A 23,779-nucleotide genomic window follows, 5' to 3' on the forward strand; every position below is an offset into this window, starting at 1 on the left:
ATAAAAGAATCAAGGATTCATTATTAAATGAAAAAGAACTCCATATAATGTTATGTAGATTGTGTTAAGAGGTGATGGAAGAATATGGATGAAAAATCAGTAGAAAGGATGAAAAAGGATGAAAAAATCGGACATATGCTAAAAAGAATATGTCAGAAAACAGTTTCAGGTAGTGTAGATTTCGTTAGTAGGGGCAGTTATCTTTGAGATACAACAAATTATTTATCTTTGAATTTTTACAAATGTAAATGGTTAACAAATTCAGATAAATGTCATTGATTATTTAGGCCTATTCTAACGACTTATTGTGAGTATCAGTGACTTTGACAAAGTGCTGTTCTCTAACTCGAGAAATGCCTTATAAAACTCATTTTCTTTTTTCTGGTGACACCTAAGCATGCTAATCGGAAACCTGGGTATTCAGGTGATCAGAGTGATGATAATGTCTATAGGTTTATTCCAAATAATTCTCAATTAGGGCATTATCCTAGTAAAATGGTATTTATGACTAAAATTTTCAGATAATTATTTGAAAAAAAAGGAAACAGTGAAATGAAAGCCTAAAGCAAGTAGAACTGAATTTGTATAACAAGATAAGCCAAAGACAAACAGAAACTGCTATGAATGAATAAATGAAACCTAAATTGGCAGAAACTACAATGATTAATCACACCACAACTGAAAAAAATATTATTTTTATGTGGAGGAAATGAAAACCTAAAATAAGCAGGAATCAAACTAAATACTGGAATCGAAATAAAGAAATTTTTTTCTAAAAATGAAAGTGTGGCTACCCTTTATCGGGCAAAATATCAATATTAAATAAACACCACCTATACTTTATCGAATTTTTTCAAAATCATGTTGCTAATATAAAATTTGGGGTGGATGGAAAGAAATATTTTCAATAGAAGGAAATAAAATTCAATAGAATTTTGCTTTATTACTGAACTTAAACTATCAGGACGTTATTATCTTGTAGGTGGTGCCAGGCATGCACCTCCCCCCTGAAAAACTCCCCCAGAAAAATTTCTCCCGTGGAAAATTCACACACAGATAATTCAATCCATATTTACACCCATATAATTTAGTATGTTCATCAGAAAGCATTCTAAAGGTTCTTCTCACCTGTTTAAGTAAAAGAATGTGTCAAAGTAGACTGGTATTTTTTGCCGTTTTTTAGTGTAGAACAACAATTTTGGCCCCAAGGCCAACAATTTTAGATTAAAAATTCAGAAATAAACAATTAATGAAAGTTGTCAAAAAAATATCCGTTGAACATTCCAGATTCAGGGTCATTAATATTGCGCAGTGAAGCACCCTATCCTAAAAATAAAAATAGTCCACACAACTCACCTAACTCTGTTCTTCTTTGAGAATCCCCAGGAACTCCAGGGAGTTAGGAGGGTGATAGCTTATGGGCCATCCAAAAGGGCCAGCCCTCCACCGAATTGTTATTTTGTGGAGAGTTCCTGGTACATCAATCATGTTAATTCTCTACGTAAGGGGAAAATAGCGGGGGAGGGGGAGGTAAAATAATTCATTCAAAGACGACCTGTTAGGTGTCCTCATTAAAAGTACACTCAAGTAGGCTATACTAGTCAAAGTACTCTGTTAAGCCGGTAAAAGTACTACTGGTACCGAGCTCTTCCCGGAGATTTTAGAAAACTGACAATACGTTCTTAATAGGGCTAATGCCAGAACCAATCTTGTACCACTCTGGCAGCCCAAGTGCTTTACGTTTTCTAAAAAAAAGAAAAAAAAATGTAACACATCTATGATCTTTCTTCGCCAAGAGATAAACCTTTCCCGATAATTGTAGAAGAGAGCTTGACACCACTTTCAATGAGCCCTATCTCGATCTGTTAGGACCCTTGGTTCGATAGGATCAGACCTGGAAAACTTTAGAATCATTTTCCTCCTAAATTATTGAAACATAATAAATGCTCTGTTTTCTGGGGCACGACAAGGTAATATTCGTACTTCTTTTAAAAATAAGTTAATAAAAAATACCTGAAGCAGAAACATCTTCACCAATTTTGCATGTCACTATACACTTTATTTCAGGACTGTCTTTGACACACACATATTCCGGTTTAGGTAAGCCATTGCTCTGCACATGATTATTTAGCTTGGTTATCACTTGTTTGTCTCCTGTAAAAAGGTAGAAAAAACAACAAATAATTAATGGCAGAGAAAAATTTTGTGAAACTTCCAAAATGGATGTTAAGAAATTATTATCAATCTATAACAGTTGTGCACTACTCTTTTCAAAATCTTTAATTTCATGACTTGGCTATGACAGACATTGAATTGGTAGAATTTCGATTCAGCAATTGAAAAAGGGAAGTTGATTTTTTGTTAATAGGGAAAGTGTTTCAATAACACATCAGTTCAAAAAATGAACACCGCGTGGAAACACGATCAGTCTCCTAGTATTGATTTGGTATCCTTTCACAGTTTTTCGGAAAATTGTTTCGTGTGGCCCCACCCATCATTAGGAAATATGTTGCACTGACAGCCACTGATCTTGACTCAAATGTTCTTGATGACTTTCAAAAGAGGAAATCTACAGGGGAGTCTATTAAGGGGAATGAGAAAAGAAAAGTGTGCGACATTGCACAAAAAATTCATACAGACAAATTACTTAAATAAGCATAAATTGAGCATTAAACCAACTAAGAGCCCTTCATGATGGTGTTTTTGCGGACGATATTGCACTCTTCGCTCACGAATCAGAGGCTGTACAACACGATATAAATAAACTTGGGCGTGTGGCAAATGCTGTTGGAATCTGGAGTATCACTGCGCAACTAGGAAAACGACTACGGGCATTCGATAATAACTGCCTAAGATCTATGCTGAATATACATCGGGCTGAGAGAATAAGAAATGATGAGATTTATACCATGACAAATCATTCCCCTATCCTTGATGCCATTAGAAAGCGACGATGGATGTATTGGGGGCACATGGTGCAAATGGGTGATGGAAGGCTACCTCACAACATATGGTGTTGGATACCCCCTGGCCTCCGCAAGTCAGAGAGACCCAAAATGACCATTGGTAGGATGTTGGAGAAGGAGGCGAAGCTGGCAAGGTCTTCGATGGAGGAGCTTTGGTCGAGGGCTCAGGACAGGTCGCCGTGGCGAACCACTGTTGCTACCTTATGCACCCTCAGGCATGGGAAGACCTAAGTCTAAGTCTAAGTAAGCATAAATTGCACACTTTCCTTAGACTCAAATATTCTAATGAAGAAAAGACATCTATAAGAGAAAGATAAAAGAAAAGAAATTAAATAAGGATTTGTTTGAGCTTTATTATGTCCTTTCACCCTTCTTATGCCACTGTCTCTAGTAAATCCAGTATAATGTCGCTCTTTTAACCCTCTCCAGTGTATGTTTCAGTGCGTGAAAGTAGATATGAAGTTTAGTACCTGATTACGTCAATATTTCATTAAAATCCGATGCATGTTTGCTTTTCTGAAGCTTAAAATTCATTTGGGAGCTTGCCTTGCTGGGCTGCTGCACATCCACGCTATCTTGGATCATGCCTTGCTGGCCTGCTGCACATCCACGCTATCTTGGATCAAAGCACCCTTTCTGCTGTGAAAGTGACACGTGGGTCATATGCGTATGCACTTATGCTGCAACCTTTACAAATATGCGTCTTTTATCGACATCATCGATTGTTCCCTCAAATTTCAATTTTACAATTCGAGCAACGAGATCAAGAAAATCTTAAGAGGGCTGTTCTATGATAAAGTCATAATCTTCAGATTTAACACTTTTTGCTTATTAAATTTCGGGCCAATCAGGATTACAAGTCGTAGTCATAAATGAATTTGGGGGTTTAGAGTGACGAACAATATCCAAGTCATCTTCAAGACATTCAGTGAAGTAGCGTGTTGAGTCAATGAATGACGAAGGTTGCATTAATTTTCTGCCAACGATTGGTTTTAATTTCAAACCTATTCGTTGAGAAGTCGTATAGCACCCGTGTAGATATTTGCCATAATAATTTCTGTATGTATTTTATCTATTGAATGGAAATACTTTCAATAGGAATATCTGTATCGACAAGACATTGTTGAAGTCTTCCAACATAATGCAAAGTCGTCGACCATTCTGTCTCCTACAATTGTTGAACAATCTTCCACCGAAATGCGAAATCTTCCACCAATCTGAAGCAAGTCAGGCGTTACAGGCTGCAGCGATTGATTTTGGTATGTTCCGAACGAGAAGCGATACAATACTTCTCTAATTCAAATCATGTTAGATTTGAACGACTTGCATAAGGTGTCGGCAGTAACTAACTCACTCTCTAGTCTGACATTCCAACTGGAGATATAAATGTAATTCCAGCATTCCAGCTGGAGATCCCATAATGTAAAGGATCTGCGAGACGCTCTTCAACAGTTTTACCGAGGTCTAAAAAGTACATTTGGCCATGTAAAGGTGGTTCAAAATCACTTTTAGTGGTTTGTATTAGATGTGACGCTAGATTGACTTTGTGGTAAATTTGTGCAGCTGTTTGAAAGCTAAACACCTTTAGACTGTTTATGGTATGACCATTACTTTCGTTAAATTAAGCTAGAGCGAGGCATGAATTTAAGTTTGTGGAGCTCTTTTGAGAGTAAGTGACTTCTTAAAAAAGGCAAGCCAATTCATTTGGAATTTAGGGAGGTGCAATTTGACCATGTCACCAGCAATCTCCCAGTACATTACCTTTGTTTGCACCTCTTTCCTTTGGAAAATAGAGGACACCACAATGAATAAATGTATTGTCGAAAGGTCCCAATGACTCATAATATTCACATATTTAGTTTACGGCATCTTTTTAGGTTTGTGCTTGACAACTTTTTGGTGTCAAAGATTGCAACGATGTTGGTCTTTCAACCCAATATTTCTTTCTTCTTCACTCTTTCTTCTTCATTTTTGACACGTTCTGATGCTGACTGTTGCATGTCTACTATCCACACAATTATTTATTCTTCACTTTCATTTTCGACTCGTTCTGTTTCTCGCTGTCACAAGTATTCTAACTGCGACTGTTTTTAATCGTCACTTTCGTTTTAGACAAGTTCTGATTCTCACTTTCTTATATTTTCTAGCCACACAAAACTTTTTTTTCACTTTCGTTTTTGAGTTGCTCTGATTGTCGCTGCCACATGTCTTCTTACCTTCAATTTTGACACGTTCTGATTCTTGTGGTCCTTTTTTTCTAACTGTAAGTGTCTTTGCACTTTACTTTGAAAACTTTTCCATGCATGAAACATTAAGTTTTTTCACCCTTTGACATAGACGTGAACACAAATGTACTGTTACCACATTACTTGTAGACATATACACACAGGAAAAAGCTTATGGCCCCTTTTCGATTGGAATAGTAAAACAAACTCAGGGGAAAATTAATCTCTCAATTTTTTTAAAATTCTGACTGATCAAAATCTTCTTTCAGGCCAAAAAAAAATCCAAGGATGCCAATTATAAAAAAAAAAATTGCAAGCCAATATTGAAAACCATTTATAAATATATACATAGATAAATATATGTATAAACAAGTAATTAATGCTTGTTTAAAAAGGGAAGATAAGATAAATATACAGGTATCTACCTATAACAGTTATAACATATAAACAGCTAAATATATTGAAATTATCTATTATGATATCTATTTTTGTGATATGTTATGATGAAAAAATCAGGCAGCTAGCTTGGTAAGGTATGTTCTTGTAATGATCGTCTCTTAATATAATCACGCGGAAGACCGTGGTTAGACTCTTCGTCGGGGAGAACTTTTAACATATTGAATTTAAGGCAATTTCAAGTAATTAAATTCAAAATATAAAATAGCAGCAAGGTCCAATTCCATTGGGCTTGAGTTCGCTCTTTGCTACATCACTATGAGACTTTCATCTTTGAAACGATAGAAATTACTTATCATGGGCAAAAGGTCTCCTCTTCTTCGTGGACAAGAAACGATAGGGAGGAACATTCACACCAGTGCCAGTATCAAATGATTTCATAGTCGCATCAGCAGAATTTCAAGTGGTAAGACATTAGAATTATTTTCCTGTGTTTTGGGGTTAACATTGACCTCAATGTCAAGGGCATTTTTATCTGTAGCTGTCTGAAAGGAGTCCAGACCATTCCCAAAGTCATTCTTCTTAAAGACCGTTAGATGGAATTTTTAGTACATCGACTTAAAATATAATTGTAGAAGCCTAAACTATAGTTAAGTTGCCTATAAAGTTAGTATAGGCAAGAGTTGGTTGCTTTTTATAATTTACTAGCTGTTGGGGTGGCGCTTCACGCAACCCCAACACCTAGTTGGTGGGGGCGCTTGGCGCAACCCCCCCCCCCCAAGCCCCCCGCACGCGTAAGTCGTTACGCGCCATTGTAGTTGTGTCCCTGTGTCCCACCTGTGAATATATATATATATATATATATATATATATATATATATATATATATATATATGTTTTTAACTACGTAAAACTTGCGAATATACAACATTCTTCGATGTCCCACTGTCTGTGTATATAAATAGATTGTCAGGTTTACCGACTCTTGAACATGCAACCTATAATTGTCCATGGGAAAAACAATCCGTATTCAGATCTATACCTCATGATTCTAATGATTGCCCTTGAGCTTTGTTGATCGTGATTGCTAATCGAACATTCCCTGTGTCGCCGTCATCATTTATATATCCCCCTGTGCCCCCCGGCGTCCCCGTTGTAGTTGTGTCCCTGTGTCCCGGTCGTCATTTATATTCCCCGTGTCCCGGTCGTCATTTGTGTCTCGGTGTCCCAGTCTGTAATTTATCTTTTAGTGTCCCGGTCGTCATTTATATTCCCTGTGTCCGGTGTCCCGGTCGTCATTTGTGTCCCGGTGTCCCGGTCTGTATATACATTCGTTTTTGAATTGGTCTTTTTTTTAGTTTTTTACCTTTTTTTAGTTTTTTTTAGTTATACCTCATGATTCTAATGATTGCCCTTGAGCTTTGTTGGTGGTGATTGCTAATCGAACATTCCATGTGTCCCCGTCGTCATTTACATATCCCCCTGTGCCCCCCGGCGTCCCCGTTGTAGTTGTGTCCCTGTGTCCTGGTCGTCATTTATATTCCCTGTGTCCCGGTTGTCATTTGTGTCCCGGTGTCCCGGTCTGTATAAACATTCATTTTTGAATTGGTATATGATGAAATAAATTTTTGCGTTTTTCCCCTTTTTTTCTTTTTAGTTTTTTTTGGTTTTTACCTTTTTTTAGTTTTTTTAGTTTTTTCTTTTTATTTTTTTTTGTAGTTTTTACCTTTTTAGTTTTTTTATTTTTATTTTTTTTAGTTTTGTTTTTTCCTTTATTTTTCACTTTTTTCCTTTTTTTATTTTTTTCTTTTTTAGTTTTTTTTAGTTTTTTAGCTTTTTGAGTTTTTTTTAGTTTTTATTTTTTTAATTTTTTTGTAGTTTTTACCTTTTTTTAAGTTTTTTTTAGTTTTTTTTTGGCTTGAATATATTGGTTTTTGAATTGGTATATGATGAAGTAATTCAGACGTCATATGCTGACAGACAGACAGACAGACATAAAACACAAACAACTTATTTATATATATATATATATATATATATATATATATATATATATATATATATATATATATATATATATATATATATAGATTATAATAAAACCTAAAAACCAATAAAATTTACATAGTCCCCATTTATAATGAGCTATCTATTCCAAGTAATTTAATTAATTTTTAAGTTACTATAGGAGATAATTCGTTCTCTTAAAATTCTGAATTTTTGTAATCCTTTGTTAAAATACACACAAATATTTGTACAATTACCAACTTTTGCTCATTACGCTAATTAATATCTTTTAATAGTGTGTCTTTTCAAAGATTTAAATCCCGGACAGGCCCAGCTTTTATCATTAACAGGGAATTTTTAATTGATAAAAGTACCTTATCAATTAAAAATTCCCTGTTAATGATAAAAGCTGGGCCTGTCCGGGATTTAAATCTTTGAAAAGACACACTATTAAAAGATATTAATTAGCGTAATGAGCAAAAGTTGGTAATTGTACAAATATTTGTGTGTATTTTAACAAAGGATTACAAAAATTCAGAATTTTAAGAGAACGAATTATCTCCTATAGTAACTTAAAAATTAATTAAATTACTTGGAATAGATAGCTCATTATAAATGGGGACTATGTAAATTTTATTGGTTTTTAGGTTTTATTATAATCTATATATATATATATATATATATATATATATATATATATATATATATATATATATATATATATATATATATATATATAAAAATAAGTTGTTTGTGTTTTATGTCTGTCTGTCTGTCTGTCAGCATATGACGTCTGAATTACTTCATCATATACCAATTCAAAAACCAATATATTCAAGCCAAAAAAAAACTAAAAAAAACTTAAAAAAAGGTAAAAACTACAAAAAAATTAAAAAAATAAAAACTAAAAAAAACTCAAAAAGCTAAAAAACTAAAAAAAAACTAAAAAAGAAAAAAATAAAAAAAGGAAAAAAGTGAAAAATAAAGGAAAAAACAAAACTAAAAAAAATAAAAATAAAAAAACTAAAAAGGTAAAAACTACAAAAAAAAAATAAAAAGAAAAAACTAAAAAAACTAAAAAAAGGTAAAAACCAAAAAAAACTAAAAAGAAAAAAAGGGGAAAAACGCAAAAATTTATTTCATCATATACCAATTCAAAAATGAATGTTTATACAGACCGGGACACCGGGACACAAATGACAACCGGGACACAGGGAATATAAATGACGACCAGGACACAGGGACACAACTATGGCCGCAACCAATCTTACACAGTCTAGACTGAATCACTATTTTGTAGTGGGTTTGTTACAGTGAAATCAGAAGAGGACTAGAAACTTCGTATAGTTTACCCTCAACTCAGCAAGAAAAACTTTGGCATTTGCACAGATTAGCTAGAGTTTACATACTTTAAACCCTAAAACACAGTTTAAGACAACCACTTAAACCTGCTTTGGCATACCCTGTAGCTTTTTAGGGCAGGCTGTAAATTGCAGTTTAGTGGCTTTTCACAACGCTATAGCGTTGCCTAAAGTAAAAGCCATACGGCTTTAAAGTCTTATTATTTATTTATATATTCATTTTTTTTCAAAGGCACTTCATATGGAAAGGGTCGTCGCATAGACTTCGGAGGGGGCTCGTTCGATTGGAGATAGGAAGTTCTATTGCGCTTTTTAAGAGTCAAAATTAATCAGAGGGCAACTAGCCCTCCCCCAAGGCCATTTTTTCCTCAAACCCACACGATAAGAATTTCGAGGTAGCAATTTTTTTAAAAATAGTTCAAAGATCAAATAACGAAAACTCTGGGATCGACCTAGCCCCCCAGGGCCTCGGGGCAGGCATTGCAAGTTATGTCTTGGGGGCATATATTGTTCTTAAGAAAGGGATGCTCGTATAAACTTAAGAGTGAGCTCATTTGATTGAAAATTGAAAGTTCTAGTTCAGTTTTTAAGAGTCAAGAGGGCACGCCTTTTTTTTCCCAAACCCATTCAATAAAAATCTTGAGATAGCCATTCTATTAAAAGGTTAGATAAGAAAAACTCTGGTGTCGATACAACTCACCAGGGCCCGGGAAAAGGCGCTCTAATTTATTCCCTGGGAGTATGTATTTTTCTCGTGGAATGGATGCTCGTATAACGTATAACTTTTAGCCATCAGTTTTTTTAGCTATCAGCCATCAAGTTTTGAACCAATTATGAGTACTCATAAAACAGGACGAGTGTTGTGATTAGTCTGATTATGCCTTGCCACTGATGTAAAACATTCTTACAAGTTGAACTTTACTTTCTATTGTTATATTAAAATTTTTTATCAGCAAATACTTTTATTTTCTTGATTTGACCTGCTTTTATTTCTATCAGCGTAGATAAAGGTTTGGATGTTGTCTTATCAGTGCATATTTCTGTTCTTTCGTAACCGGTGCTTAACAAAAAGCCAAGTAAAAAGTTTTTCTGATAGCTAGTCATAACACACTTTTTAACAGATAAACTTATAAGAAATAGTTAAAAGGCTTATTGGAAACATATCAACAAATGTAAGTAAAAGCAATACTTGAAATTCCATGGACATGGAAATGTAGAAACTTATTGTCCCCTGGATTCATCCTAGGTCTATTCATACCTGAAAACCGGGATTTTCTAATTTTTTCGTTTGGTGGTTCTAAAACTATGATTCTTAAATAGTTTTCATATTTCCTTCAGAGTAACGGTTCGTCTTTTAGTTATTAAATGAACATTTAAGTAAAAAGCTTGGCTCAAATTTTTGTGGACACCAACAAAACAATTTGTATTTCAAGCTATAATAATAATAATAATTTAATTATCATCCACTTCACAAAACAGACGTTAAGTGGAGTAAAATACAAAAGAAAAACAGCAAAAGTAATACAAAAAAAAAACAAATTTAATCACATACAGAAAAAAGACGGATAAGGCGATGAAAACATCCTAGCCTATAAAGCGCTTCAATAGCTAGCTTCGCAGATAATCTTTCGAAAGCACCACTAATATCTGTCGCACAATACTTTTTAACCAGTTTTGTATTCCGGTATGAACGAGGTAGATATAAAAGAAATTTGCAGTACCGGTAATAATTTATGCGAATACGTTTTTGTGTTTTTATTCCTCTAACATAAAAAAAAAAATCATCATTTTAACCAAGATTACTGAAAAAAAATAAATGAGATGAAAGTGGATTTTCAGTTTGATGTGTACTAATATTCATTACTGAAAGACTTGATAGTTTGGATTTATTGAAGTCTTAAAAAAGGAAACATATCTAAATGTATTTTGTTTTCGACAAATGCAACTACGCTTTGCTATTTAAAAGACATTTTGGACTTGTGGTAGTTTCTGTTAATTTTAGTTTGATTTAGTTATTTGTTTTGCATAACTATAAAACAACATCAATACTTTATTCCACTCAGCACAGCTGAGTTTGATTTGGTTATTTATTGTGATTTCTGCTCGTCTCGGGTTTCATTTATTTATTGATGGTCATTTATGAAAGTTTTACGCTCGAAAATTATTTGACTTTATTTCTGCTAATCTTTGGTTTAATTTTCGGTTTAATTTTCCTTCCAGGAAAAAAAAATCGAAATTAATTTCTGATCGTTTTAATTGACATAGTCTGTTTTATTAGTTAAGAAAAGGTAATTTTAAATTAGTTATTTTTTTGTCAATAAAAATCCAAATTATGACCTACTATTTATGTGTTGGAAAAAATTCTACAAGAATATCTAACAATAGTTGTACTATAAAGTTTGGATTGATGGTTGCAGAGAAAAACATTCAAATATATGGGTTAATTTTACATAATCATGTACTAGCATTGAATATCTTGACAACAGTGCCATTTTGATAGCAGTTGATGGAATTGACCACTAACAATCTAGGACGCTATCTATCAATTTACAACAATTAATTTAATTCGAGAGAACCACAATTACCACCATAGGAAATTGGCCTAAGGCGACAGAATCTTGTAGTGGAATAAGAGCTAAGGCGGAGATAATTTTGACGAGGATATTAAAATCGAGTCAGTTTCAACCTTTTGCTTGAGGCCCAGTGTTTGAACTTTTCTTGTGATACACTGTTCAAAATTAGAGAAACGTCCATATAACGTAGAATTCAGAAAATTAACTCGAAAAGTATTTATATCAGTTTTTTTCTAAATGTATCAGAGTTCTAGTGAGATTGGCTCTTGGCACCAAATTTTTAAGTGCTTGTAGCATGCCTCAATGTGTGTTTTTTGCTTTATATGGCAAAAAAAATACATGATGGGTATGAATCTCAGACCTTTGTATGCATTCCATATAGCTAGGAAAAAAACCTAGGCAAAACTTTCAATGTGCCATCACCTAAAAATAATTCTGATCCCTCTAGATCCTCCAAGATATCTCTATGGCCCAAAGTAAAAATTATTCTGGGAATATATTGTCTGGAATGATAAGGGACAAGATCATGATACCAATCTATTACTTCAAAAGTCATTGACTGGTGTTCCCAAGGATTATATTCGTTTTTTCATCTTTCTCGGCGACTAGACTCTTCTATTGACCTCTGCGGGGCTTCTTACCAGTAATTGCCTATTCATTATTCAATTCTGTCTTCATTTCCAATTTGGAATTCATTTCAGTGTTCATTTCCAATTTGAAGCTACTCCCCTAAAAAGTTTTTTAGCTGACACAGAGGAAATATAACTGCTTGTTTAATGTTGAACTTTATTTGAGAAGTCCTCACACTGATCGGATCGCCAGGGTAGTGACTGCTCATCAGGCCTTGGTGATTGATCAACAGATCTGAATTACAACAAATATGAGTTAAAAGGTGGTTGAGTCAATGCAGGTGAGCTGACAGTGGCTGAGTCATGTGGTGGTTGAGCTATATAGGGTTCGGTTAAAGTTGGTAGATATGACTGGTAATTGAATTTAAGGTAACTGAGTTCAGGGTGTTTGGGTTGTTTGGGGGCTGAATTGATGGTGACTGATTTTTTGGTGGTTGAACAGAAAACTTTGTGTATTCTAAACAAACATTGGCAATGTGATCTAGTGGAAAATGGCACCTGCGAACCTTGCAATGGTCGACGGTTCACAATCAATCTAAGAACAGTACAACCCATTCATCTAGGAAAGAAATTTGGACCTTCTTTTGAAAGGCAAGTGAACTGTTTAATAAAAGAGCTTCTTAAAAGTAGAGCACTTTAAGAGCACTTAAAAGTAGCCTGGCCGTGTCAAAGATTCGTCACGAGCTCTTATCGATTATCCGACTTTTCAACTAGATGGAAAGGGTTTCGAAGAAGTTTGTCTGCGAGAAGAACACTGGTTAACCAAATTGTCCCAGGTTGTATTTCTATTGCTTCCTGTCAAGGGTCAACACAGCTCTTTCCCAAAATTGCTCACTAGCGGTTCCCTATCGTTAAGAGCTCCTTTTCCAATGAAGACTAGAGCATTCAGGGCAGAGAAGGAAGATTTTGATTATCTGCTAGAATTGGTCCGTCGTCTTTTCCCCTAAAAAAGATTCAAATGCACTATTTTCTACAAAATCTAAGACTGTCAAAAAGTTCGGACATGCAATGATTTCGCAAACTCTCATTCGTTTCCTTTTATAATATCGCATCAACAATCATAATTCATCCGACTTCCCTTAACACGACGTCATAACAAAGCTTGACGTCATAACAACGTCATATCAAATTGATCAAATATTCCAGGGTCAATAAAAAGGGAACCTAATATTCTAAGCTTATGTAGGTTAAAAGAACATAAATTTCCTGATTGCTGCAGTAGCAACTCTGTCATTAGTTTATTTGCTTAAAAAGAGTTCTTTTAGAATAAAAATAAGTGTACACTTATGAGTCTGCCTTTCCAATTATTTATTTTTTCCAAATCATTAATATTTTTATCAAAGCTTTACTTCACGATTCCAGTGATATGATTCGGATGTTCTTGATGGGACTGCTCTATGATAACTCTGTTATCATCAGAAATAATGCAACCTGTTTCTTTATATTTTTGTTTGGCAAATCAAGATTACAAGTCATAGTGACGAAGAAATCTGGGGATTAAAAGTGATGAACAATAACAATAGCATGTTCAAAATATCCAGCATAGTAGCGCGTTGGTCTGCTGAATGATAATGTGGTATGTTTTGTTACTAACATCACTATTCTGTTTCGTGGCTAAGTTGGTGATAATATGGTAAAACCTACGTACTGAATGGCTAAATTGGTTTTCCGATTAAATTTTTATAATCAAATGTAATTAATTATGCTCCAATAGAAGTTAGTGAAAAAAATACGATTTATAAATTTTCTACTACTGCTACTACTACTATCCACTCATCACAGTTTCAAGCCGCTTGAGGCCAACGTAGCAACGCACGCTCCTTTTCCATCCCAACCTGTTCAAATGCTCCCTCTTTACACCCTCCCAGGAAGTTTCCATTTTCTTTAAATATTTCTTTGCGACATCCTCCCATCCTTGACCGAGTCGACCTGCCTTTTGTTTAGCTGTAGATGGTTGGCCGAAAAGGCTATCCTCGGCAATCTGTCATCCTTCTTCCGCAGAGCGTGCCCTAGCCATCTCAACCTTTTTTTCATTATAGCCCTAGAAAGCGGATTGAATCAAATTTTTGTACAGCCTACTGTTTCAAATATCATTTCTACCTGGAATCCTGTCTATTTACTCCTGCAACTGTCAATAAAATTCATCCCAGTCCCTAGCGTCTTCGTCAGTCGGTTTAACAGGGGCATATACTACTATAACTGACCCCCTGAACTTTTTAGTTATAAAATGAGCAATTAGTATTCTATCATTAAAACTTTCCCAGCCTAAACAAGACTTAGCAGCTTCCTTATTCATCATGAGCCCTACTCCCTATCTATGTGCCCCATTCTTCCTTCCTGAGTAATCAAATTCCATATCACCTAATTTTGTGCTTCCTACCCCTGGGATATGAGTTTCCGAAACTCCTAATAAGTTCATTTCGAATCTCCTGAATTCGTCATTCAAAATGTCAATACGACATTCATTTTTTGATATCGTAACATTCCGAGTTCCAATTTGAATGCTCTTTAGATCATTAATTTGGCCTCAGGAAAAGCAATGATCCCAGAAACCAGTGCGGGTCCGGGATCAACATATCTTCTCAAGTATTCACCGAAGCGCTTAAGCCGGCTTTGAACTAGATAGCAAGAAGTCCCTGGGACCTCCCGCATGAGTGGAGGATTTTTGCAATCCTGGGCCTATCTTGGTCACAACATGGTTTCCAGCACTTGGCGATACTCTTCTATCAACAAGAGTTGAAATCCTGCACAGACAGTCTCATGCCTATTACCTCCGACTCATTATATATTCATGCCTACTAATATTATGCTACTACGAAGAGGCAGCCCATAGTAGATAAATTACCTAGGAAGAGGTTTTTATGGCACTTAAGTTGAAGATCCGAACTAGTATTAAACTCAACTATAACAACCAATTATTTAAATTCTTACCTCCATAATATTCTGAAATTTGTCTTTCTGTCTGTCGGTCTGTCCCGGTTTTGCTAGTTTAGGCACTTCCAGGTAAGGTAGGACGATGAAATTTGGCAGGTGTATCAGAGAACAAACCAGATTAAATTAGAAATAGTCGTTTTACCGATTTGACCATCCGGGAGGGGGTGAGTTTGGAGACCGTTAATTCGGAAAAAAAATGAAGTATTTTTAACTTACGAACGGGTGATGGTATCTTAATGGAATTTGAAGTTTGGAAGGATGTCGTGTCTCAGAGCTCTTATTTTAAATCCCGACTAGATCTGGTGACATTGGGGGAGTTCGAGGGGGAAACCTTAAATCTTGGAAAACGCTTAGAGTGGAGGGACCAGGATGAAACTTGGTGGGAAAAATAAGCAGAAGTCCTAATAAGTGATTGACATAACCGGAACGGATCTGCTCTGTTTTGGGGAGTTGGGGAGGGACGGTTAATTCTGAAAAATTAGAAAAAAGGAGGTATTTTTAACTTACGAAGGAGTGATCGGATCTTAATGAAATTTGAAGTTTGGAAGGATATAGTGTCTCAGAGTTCTAATTTTAAATCTCGAACGGATCCGGTGACATTGGGGGGAGTTGGAGGGGAGGCTACAATCTTGGAAAACGGTTAGAGTGGAGGGATCGGGATGAACCTTGATGGGAAAAATAATCTTAAGTCCTAGATACGTGATTGACATAACCGGAACGGATCCACTCTCTTTGGGGGAGTTGGAGGGAGGGTTAATTTGAAAAATTAGAAAAATGAGGTATTTTAACTTACGAAGGAGTGATCGGATCTTAATGAAATTTGATGTTTGGAAGGATATCATGTCTCAGAGTTCTTATAGTAAATTTCAACCTTATCCGGTGAAGGGGATGTTGGGGGGCGGGACCTAAACTCTTGGAAAAAGCTTGGAGTGAAGGGATCGGGATGAAACTATGTGGAAAAATAAGCAGAAGTCCTAGATACGGGATTGACATAACCGGAACGGATCTGCTCTCTTTGGGGGAGTTGGGGGGAGGATAATTCTAAAAAATTAGAAAAAATGAGGTATTTTTAACTTGCGAAAGAGTAATCGTATCTTAACGAAATTTCATATTTAGAAGGACCTCGAAACTCAGATCTCTTTTTTTTTCATCCCGACTGGGTCCAGTGTCATTAGGGGGGGGGGCGAAAATCTTGGAAAACGCATAAAGCGGAAAATCAGGATGAAACTTGGTGGAAAGAATAAATACAAGTCCAAGATAGGCGACTGACATAACCGGACCAGATCCACTTTCCTTGGTGGGGTGGGGGGGGGGTAATTCGGAAAAAATTGAAAAATGAGGTATTTTTAACTTACGAACGGGGGTTTGGATCTTAATGAAATTTGATATCTAGAAGGATCTTGTGCTATAGAACTCTCATTTTAAATCCCGTCAGATCCAGTGACATTGAAGGGGGTTGGAGGGGGAAACCAGAATTCTTGGAAAACGTGAAAATCGAGGTATCTTACGAATGGGTGATCGGATCTTAATGAAACTTGATATATAGAAGAATCTTATGTCTCAGATGCTCTATTTTCAATTCGAATCGGATGCGGGGACATAGAGGGCTGGAGGGGGGAAACAAATCTTGGAAACCGGAAATCTTGGAAAACTCTTAGAGTAGAGTGATCGGGATGAAACTTGATGGGAAGAATAAGGACAACTTATAGATATGAGATTGAAATAATTTGTAGAGATCAGTTCTTTTTGGGGGAGCTGGGGGTTGTTAATTTGGAAAAATTAGAAAAATTGAGGTATTTTTAACTTACGAAGGAGTGATCGGATCTTAGTGAAATTTGATATTTAGAAGGAACTCATGTCTCAGAGCTCTTATTTCAAATCCCGACCGGATCTGCTGACATTGGGGGGAGTTGGAGGCGGGATACCGGAAATCTTGGAAAGTGATTATAAATTTCGTAGATACGTGATTGACGTAACCGGACTGGATCCGCTCTCTTTGGGGGAGTTAGGAGGTGGGGTTCAGTGCTTTGGCGAGTTTGGTGCTTCTGGACGTACTAGGACGATGAAAATTGGTAGGCGTGTCAGAGAGCTTCACAAATTGACCTGATAAAGCTGTTTTCCCGATTAGACCATCTGGGGGGCTGAAGGGAGAGGAAAAACTAGAAAAATTGAGGTATTTTTAACTAACGAGTGGGTGATCGGATCTTAATGAATTTTGATATTTAAGGACCTCGTGACTCAGAGGTCTCATTTTAAATCCCGACCAACATTAAGCCTCTAATTTTCCTTTTAAAGCAATCTATTGATTCTTAGAATTTTACTAGAGCTCATACCACATGAGCTCTTGGCTCTTTCGACCTCGTCACAAGTGCCATATGAGGTCTTAGCTCTTGTTCAGTCTGATATCGCTCGTCAAAACCGACAAACCCCAGAAGAATTATCCATTAATCAGAAACCCGTGTGAATGCTGTTTCGTTTACTAGGCTATGAGTTCCTCGAGGGGCGCCACTCTTCAAGTGAGAATAGAGTTTACAGGAAGCTCCTAAGTCTTACATGTACCCCAAAAGGGTCGAGGTAGCCCTTTGCAGAGGCCGTTGTCCGTTGCTCTGAATCTTACGCCCCGCCGCAATTATCCTCCTATAAGAGGTTCCTCCAACGATGGTGTTCTGCGTCACCATGCAATTTAACCCATTACTGGGAGATTGTTACTCATGGGACTTGTGCACATGCCGGTAGCCCCTTTTGAGTGTACTTTCGAGGGGCCTTCTTCTTCCTCCATCTGTATTTATGGCCCCGGGCGACGGTGCCCCAGTTTCTAATATAGAATCCCAGGGACAAAGTCCCCCCTTGGTCCGTGCCTCCTGTAGGGGCACCCTTCATTTCTGTCGAGCATTCCCTATCGCCACCTGGGGACACGCTGAGTGGCCTGGGGGAGGCTATAAAGGAAATCTATACCTCCTTGAGCTATTTAGTGTCAAGTGTTTTTGGCTTTTGTTTTTCAGATTTTCAACCATTTTTCTCTAATTTAAATCTAATAAATCAATGATTATTAAGACTTTAAGGAATAAACATTAGCATATGCATATTAAACTGTCAATCCATGTTCTTTTTTCTAGTAAAGAGCAAATTATGTTCTGGTCTTTAGAAAGCATAAGGAGTGTCAGCCCTATTCATGCTAATTTCTGCTCGTTTTGAGATTAATTCTGTTATTCAGTTTAATCTGTGTTTGTTATGGGTTTCATTTATATAGTGGCGGTGATATGTGGTGGTTTTATGCATGGAAGATTATTTTACTTAGCATTTGCTCATTGCTCATGGAAAATGAGCAATGGAAAATGCTCATTTTCATGGAAAATGGGCATTTGCTCATGGAAAAAGTTTTTTATCTTAATATTTTGTTCACTTTTTATGAACACAGTCTTTTTCGCAGAAAAACAAATAGCCTATTCTTTGAAATCGTTACGATTTGTTTCTATAAGAATCCATAGCTTGACGTGCTATGGATTGTATGTCGGAGAAAGTTCTTCAAATATTTGTAATCCTGACACAAATAGTATTGTTTTATTTAGTTTTATACCTCCTATGGCTGCCATGAAAAATTAAGCTTAATCCGATACCAAAAAATTATATCTATTCTCTTTGACAACCAGAATAAACATACATTCTTTTGATTAAGTTAAATTGTAAGAGCAGAAGTAGTAGTATTAGTAGCCTTGAAAGTTTCAGCTTACTACCCTCAGTTGGTCTTGGGATCTTGCTGAGATGTCTCATTGACAACCAACATACACACAGTGCCTTTTGTTTTAGTTTTAAAGCATAAATTCCAAATCTCATAACTTCCAGGGGTTGAGGAATCCAATGTCCCTAGAGACATAGTTATTAGACCCTTCAAGTATGCTAAGCAAAATGACTATCTAAAACTTTTTATTGGATGTGTCAGGAAAATTTATGGGCTTGCGAAGAGGGCTGCTTGCTCTGAATTCGCTTCTGAATCTTAAAAGGAGTATTAGAACTTTTAAATTTTCAATCGGATTAGCTCCTTCAAAAGTTTCTATTGTATGTCTCTTAATGATAGTATTGCACTGCTTATGGTATTACTTATATGCCCTTTTGAAAATATGCATGTATATAGTGTTTCGTTGATTTGAAAGTTCCTCTAAACGTTCCTTTAAAGCTTCCCCTTAATACACATAGCATTATTAGTTACAGAGACCTTAGTAGTAGTATTAATAGTTTACACATTCTGCCTTCTTGCTAGTTCAAAATTTGCCACAACTACCCTGAAATAATGTGAGGCATTCTTGAGGTATTGCTGTGTCACCCTTTTGAAAATTTACATCCTCTTCCATAGCATTAGCATCAAGATGCACAAAGCACCTTTGGCTTTCCTCAACACACGCTGAAAGTTTCATTCCTGAAGCCTTACTGATACATCCTCATGACTACGCATAGTGTGTTAAAATTTATATCGATACTGTTTCAATATTCCCCAATTTATTTGCCTTAATACCCTTAGCTTTAGTAGCAGTAGCGGTACTACTATTAGTGATATTAGTTGTACAGGATGACCCAAAAAGATCCGCACCAATATTTTATTCGATAAAAAAAAAACCATGTTTTAAGAAATGTCCTTTCTGTTGCAGGACATGAAAGGTGAACCTCTAGATGATCGTTTGCAGCTATAGTTGCCCCAAAAATGTCTTGGACAAATCAGCAGAGCTTATTCTCCCTGGAGACCTATTTTGTGACAAAATCATACCAAAGTGTACAAATTCAGTTTCGGAAACTTTTCCATTGTCGCAACTTATTTTGCGACCTATTTTGGACAAATTTCTCCAAAATAGTTGTGGACTTGTCTTTTAAAGCCACAGGGGGAACTTATTCAGGCTGGAAAAAGAGGAAAATATTGCTGCAGTGAGGGACTCAGTAGGATGCAACCCTAGGAAATCAGTGCATAGACGCAGCCAAGAACTCGGAATGACAAGGGAGTGCAAGGACATGCAAGGAATGCAAGGAGAGAAGAAAAAATTGCTGCAGTAAGGAACTCAGTAGGACGCAGCCCTAGAAAATCAGTGCGTAGACACAACCAAGAACTCGGAAGGACAAGGGAGTCACTGTGGCGTGTTCTCACGTTTAATTGGACAGTGTAGTCCCTCCCTACAGCAATGTTTTCTTCTTTCCTTGCACTCTCTTTCCTGCCTGAGTAAGTTCCCACTGTGGCTTTAAAAAATAAGTCCACTACAGTCCCATGCTCACTGAACTTCGTAACCCAACTAACAATCGTGATTTTGGTGGAAAGTTGCGACAATAGAAAAGTTTTCGAAACTGAATTTGTACACTGGTATGATTTTGTCACAAAATAGGTCTCCAGGGAGAATATCTTCTGCTGATTGGTCTAAGACATTTTTGGGGCAACTATAGCTGCAAACGATCATCCAAAGGTCCAGTTTTCATGTCTTGCAACAGAAAGGATATTTGTTAAAAAATGGATTTTTATCGAATAAAATATGGGTACGGATCTTTTTGGGCCACCCTGTATTAGTAGTAGTAGCAGCAGGATTAATAGTAGTAGTCTTAGCTTTGTTAGCAACAGTAGCAGTAGGAACATGAAAAGTAGTAGCAACCGCAAGTTGTAGTATTAGGAGTAGAAGTGGTAGCACTAGGATGCAACTATTGTCCCATGGTTGGTTCAAAACCTCCCACAACAATCCCTGTGAGTTTTAACTTAACGCAATTAACCATTGCTATAACAATGCTGATTTGTCCTTTTTATAACATGTATAACTATATACTTCCTCAAATTTTCATCTTAATACTGTTAGCCTCACAAGTAACATTCTCTCAAAGGGTCACCCGAATGTTTTTCGTGTTTTTGGAAAGTTCAGTTGCTTTTATTAATACAACAAATATTTACAAGAGCACTATTCCAGTGGTCTCCAAAAGGCTCCATGGCCCGTAACCTGAGTCGCAAGAATGGGAATCTTGCATGATACCACTACACCATAGGCGCGTAAAGTCAAATATACCCCTCGTTTTCAATAACATATACTAATGGACAAATTGCCTAACTTACAGATATTAGCCTGAGGGCATAGGCGGTTAACAATATTAAAGACGTAATTGCTTGAATGTTCAACTATGCTTAACAAAATATCTGTCTGTGTTGATTGGATGTGTTTGGGGAAATGATGATTGTGAAGGGGGGCTATTGGTTGCCCTCTGATCAATTTTGACTCTTAGAAGGGCACTAGATTTTCCGATTTCGTCAAAACTTATATGCCCCCAGAATATAACTTACATCCTTTGCCCTTGGGCTCTGGAGGGTTGTCTAAACCCTGTTCGCAGTGTTATGTGGTCTTTGGACAATTTTAAACCAAATGACTGCCTCAAATTTTGATTCCATGTATTTTTGGAAGAGTGGGCTGGGGGTGGGGCAGCTAGTTGCCACCTGATCACTCATGATTCTTAAAAAAGGAACTAAAACTTTCAGTTCTCACTCAAATGAATCTCCCCACAATTTATGTGACCATCCCTTCCATAAAACCCTTATAGGCCATCGGGGTATAACTTACTACCCTCGCTCCAGGCTCCTGGATTTCTGTATACCCTAGAAACATTCTCGTATGATCTTTCGAATATTTTAAAGAAAATGCCTATTTCAAAATTTCGATCACATGAATTTGAAAAAAATAGGCCGTGGGGGGTTAGTTACACTCCGATCACTTTTGACTCTTAAAAGGGGCGTTAGAGCTTCCAATATCCAATCGGTTGAACCCCTCTGAAGTTTATAGACCGTGCCTTCTATGAGACACTTATGATTTAAGAACAGGCAACTAGCATAACTTATAGCCCTTGCCCTGAGGGTTTTTTGGGAGGGGGTTGACATCATCAACGACATGATTACTAGAGGTATCAACAATGCTAAACAAAATAGCTATTTTAAAATATTGATTTGATGTGTTTGGAGACATAATGGGAAAGGAAAGGGGAGGGGCTTGTTACCCTTCAAGCCCTTTTGACTCTAAGAAAGGGAACTAGAACTTTTAATTTCCAGTCAAATGAGCTTCTTTCGAAGTTTCTATGACAACCTCTTCTATGATTAGCGTCTTAGTGAAAAAAAACACATAAATACAAACTAAATAAATGAATAATAAATTTTGCCCAGACCGCTATTTACATAGGCAGCGCTATTGTGCAGCCTATGAAAAAGCGATACAATGTTGCAATATTATTCAAATCTTGTTAGATATGAAAACTTGTATAAATTATTTGGAGTGAAATACCAACGTTATATGCTGAGGTTCAATACAGATATGACAATTGGTAGGTAAAAGGCGTCACAGGACGTTCGATATTTTAAAACTGACAACAGTTTTGTCTAGGCTACCTTATCTAGATATTTTGTTAATAAGAATAAAAAATTGTCTGTTTTTCTCAATATGTAGAAAACCTACACGTAACGGCAGATATGTAAACTTTTACTCGTGTCACACAATGGTGGTTAAAAGCGGAGTGATTATTTTATTGGTTGACAGGGTTCCTTTTAAAAACTTTTATCCAGAATATATTGATTCTGTATTATTGTATGTAAGAGACAACTTACTTTGTAACGGTTGTCTGATTAAACCTGTAAGTGAAAAAAAAATAGATAACGTAAGGACATTAACGAAGAACACACAAAATGAAAAAGGAAGAACCACAGTCTTTCGAATAAAAATTTCAAATATTTATAACTTTTTACCTTATGCACTAGGTGAGAAACCTCAGCCATTTTATGTAAATGTAATATTCAAACTTACTTTGGATCAATTAAGCCTTTTAGTAGGTTTCTCAATTGTGAAAATTTAGGAAGCTGAATTTACATCAATAATAATAATAATAATGTTTATAATTTATGTCCTGTTCTTGTGACAAATTTTATATGGCCAAACCAACAGTTTGTGGAATACTATTGAGCATCTTAATTCGATTTAGACAGCAATTTGAGACTGCAATTCAAATTTAGAAAGCCTCTGAAAGCTTTTTTGAGATAAGGAACAGTGATTTTTCCGTGACCCTGGCCACATTGTACAGTTTCAGGAGACAATAGCCATCTCCATTCAATGGGCTAGAGAAGGCATAGAAATAAAAAAGCAGATTTCTGCTAATATTTTAATAAATATAGATATTGGAAACCTAAACGTCGATTCAATCTATTATACTATTGTAAAAAAAAAAAACGGTCCATAGTTAATCATTGCAAAAAGATCATACAAATTCAACAAGAAATTAAAGTAAATACAAGGCAAAAACAATAGCAGCATTGCATACCAACAGAAGGTTTATTTCCTAACAAAATATTTAATTTTATTTGGAATTCATTTTCTTAATATTTTCATTTTTATTATTTTAATTCTAGATTTAATTCTAAATTTATTGGACAAATCCCCTCTTTTCTCTTTTAAAATGCTATGTTATAGATTGTTTATATTTTTAGTACCGAAGACACCAAGGGGTGGACCCTAAGAGCAGTGCAGGCTTCTGATGGAGTTTCTATGTGAATTTGTTGTATTTCTACTAATAGCAAATTTGTAGTTTAAAATTTGAGAAGTAAATCTTCCGAACCCGGCCTGAAAAACCGCTTGCTAAACATAAAGAATACAAATTTGCATAATTTGCAAAGTAAAAATTATTGCCAATCGTAAATTC

General features: G+C 36.0%; 3 protein-coding genes across 10 annotated transcripts in view; 1 reads left to right on the forward strand and 2 right to left on the reverse strand.

Annotated features, from left to right (window-relative positions):
- Nucleotides 1–10,005, reverse strand: part of LOC136028332 (uncharacterized) — a 60,297-nt gene extending 50,292 nt beyond the window's left edge. Inside the window, exons 1-2 of the mRNA XM_065706113.1 lie at nucleotides 9,916–10,005; nucleotides 2,014–2,154 (exon numbers count right to left, since the gene is read on the reverse strand). The gene's annotated coding sequence lies outside the window, so the exon portion shown is untranslated. The remainder of the gene's footprint in view (nucleotides 1–2,013; nucleotides 2,155–9,915) is intronic.
- The window catches only part of LOC136028546 (uncharacterized oxidoreductase YjmC-like), a 584,142-nt gene that overhangs the window by 116,942 nt on the left and 443,421 nt on the right, over nucleotides 1–23,779 (reverse strand). The gene's annotated exons all lie outside the window — the stretch shown is intronic.
- Nucleotides 9,983–23,779, forward strand: part of LOC136028329 (uncharacterized) — a 91,614-nt gene continuing 77,817 nt past the window's right edge. For 4 of the 8 annotated variants that reach the window (XM_065706109.1, XM_065706105.1, XM_065706111.1 and 1 more), the window contains exon 1: nucleotides 9,983–10,127. The gene's annotated coding sequence lies outside the window, so the exon portion shown is untranslated. Of the gene's footprint in view, nucleotides 10,128–10,659; nucleotides 10,679–13,711; nucleotides 13,734–23,779 lie in introns of those variants that run through there. The other 4 variants (XM_065706110.1, XM_065706106.1, XM_065706108.1 and 1 more) reach the window with 4 other exon arrangements.

This window comes from Artemia franciscana, chromosome 6 (assembly GCF_032884065.1).
Source record: "Artemia franciscana chromosome 6, ASM3288406v1, whole genome shotgun sequence".
NCBI classification, from domain to species: Eukaryota; Metazoa; Arthropoda; class Branchiopoda; order Anostraca; family Artemiidae; genus Artemia; species Artemia franciscana.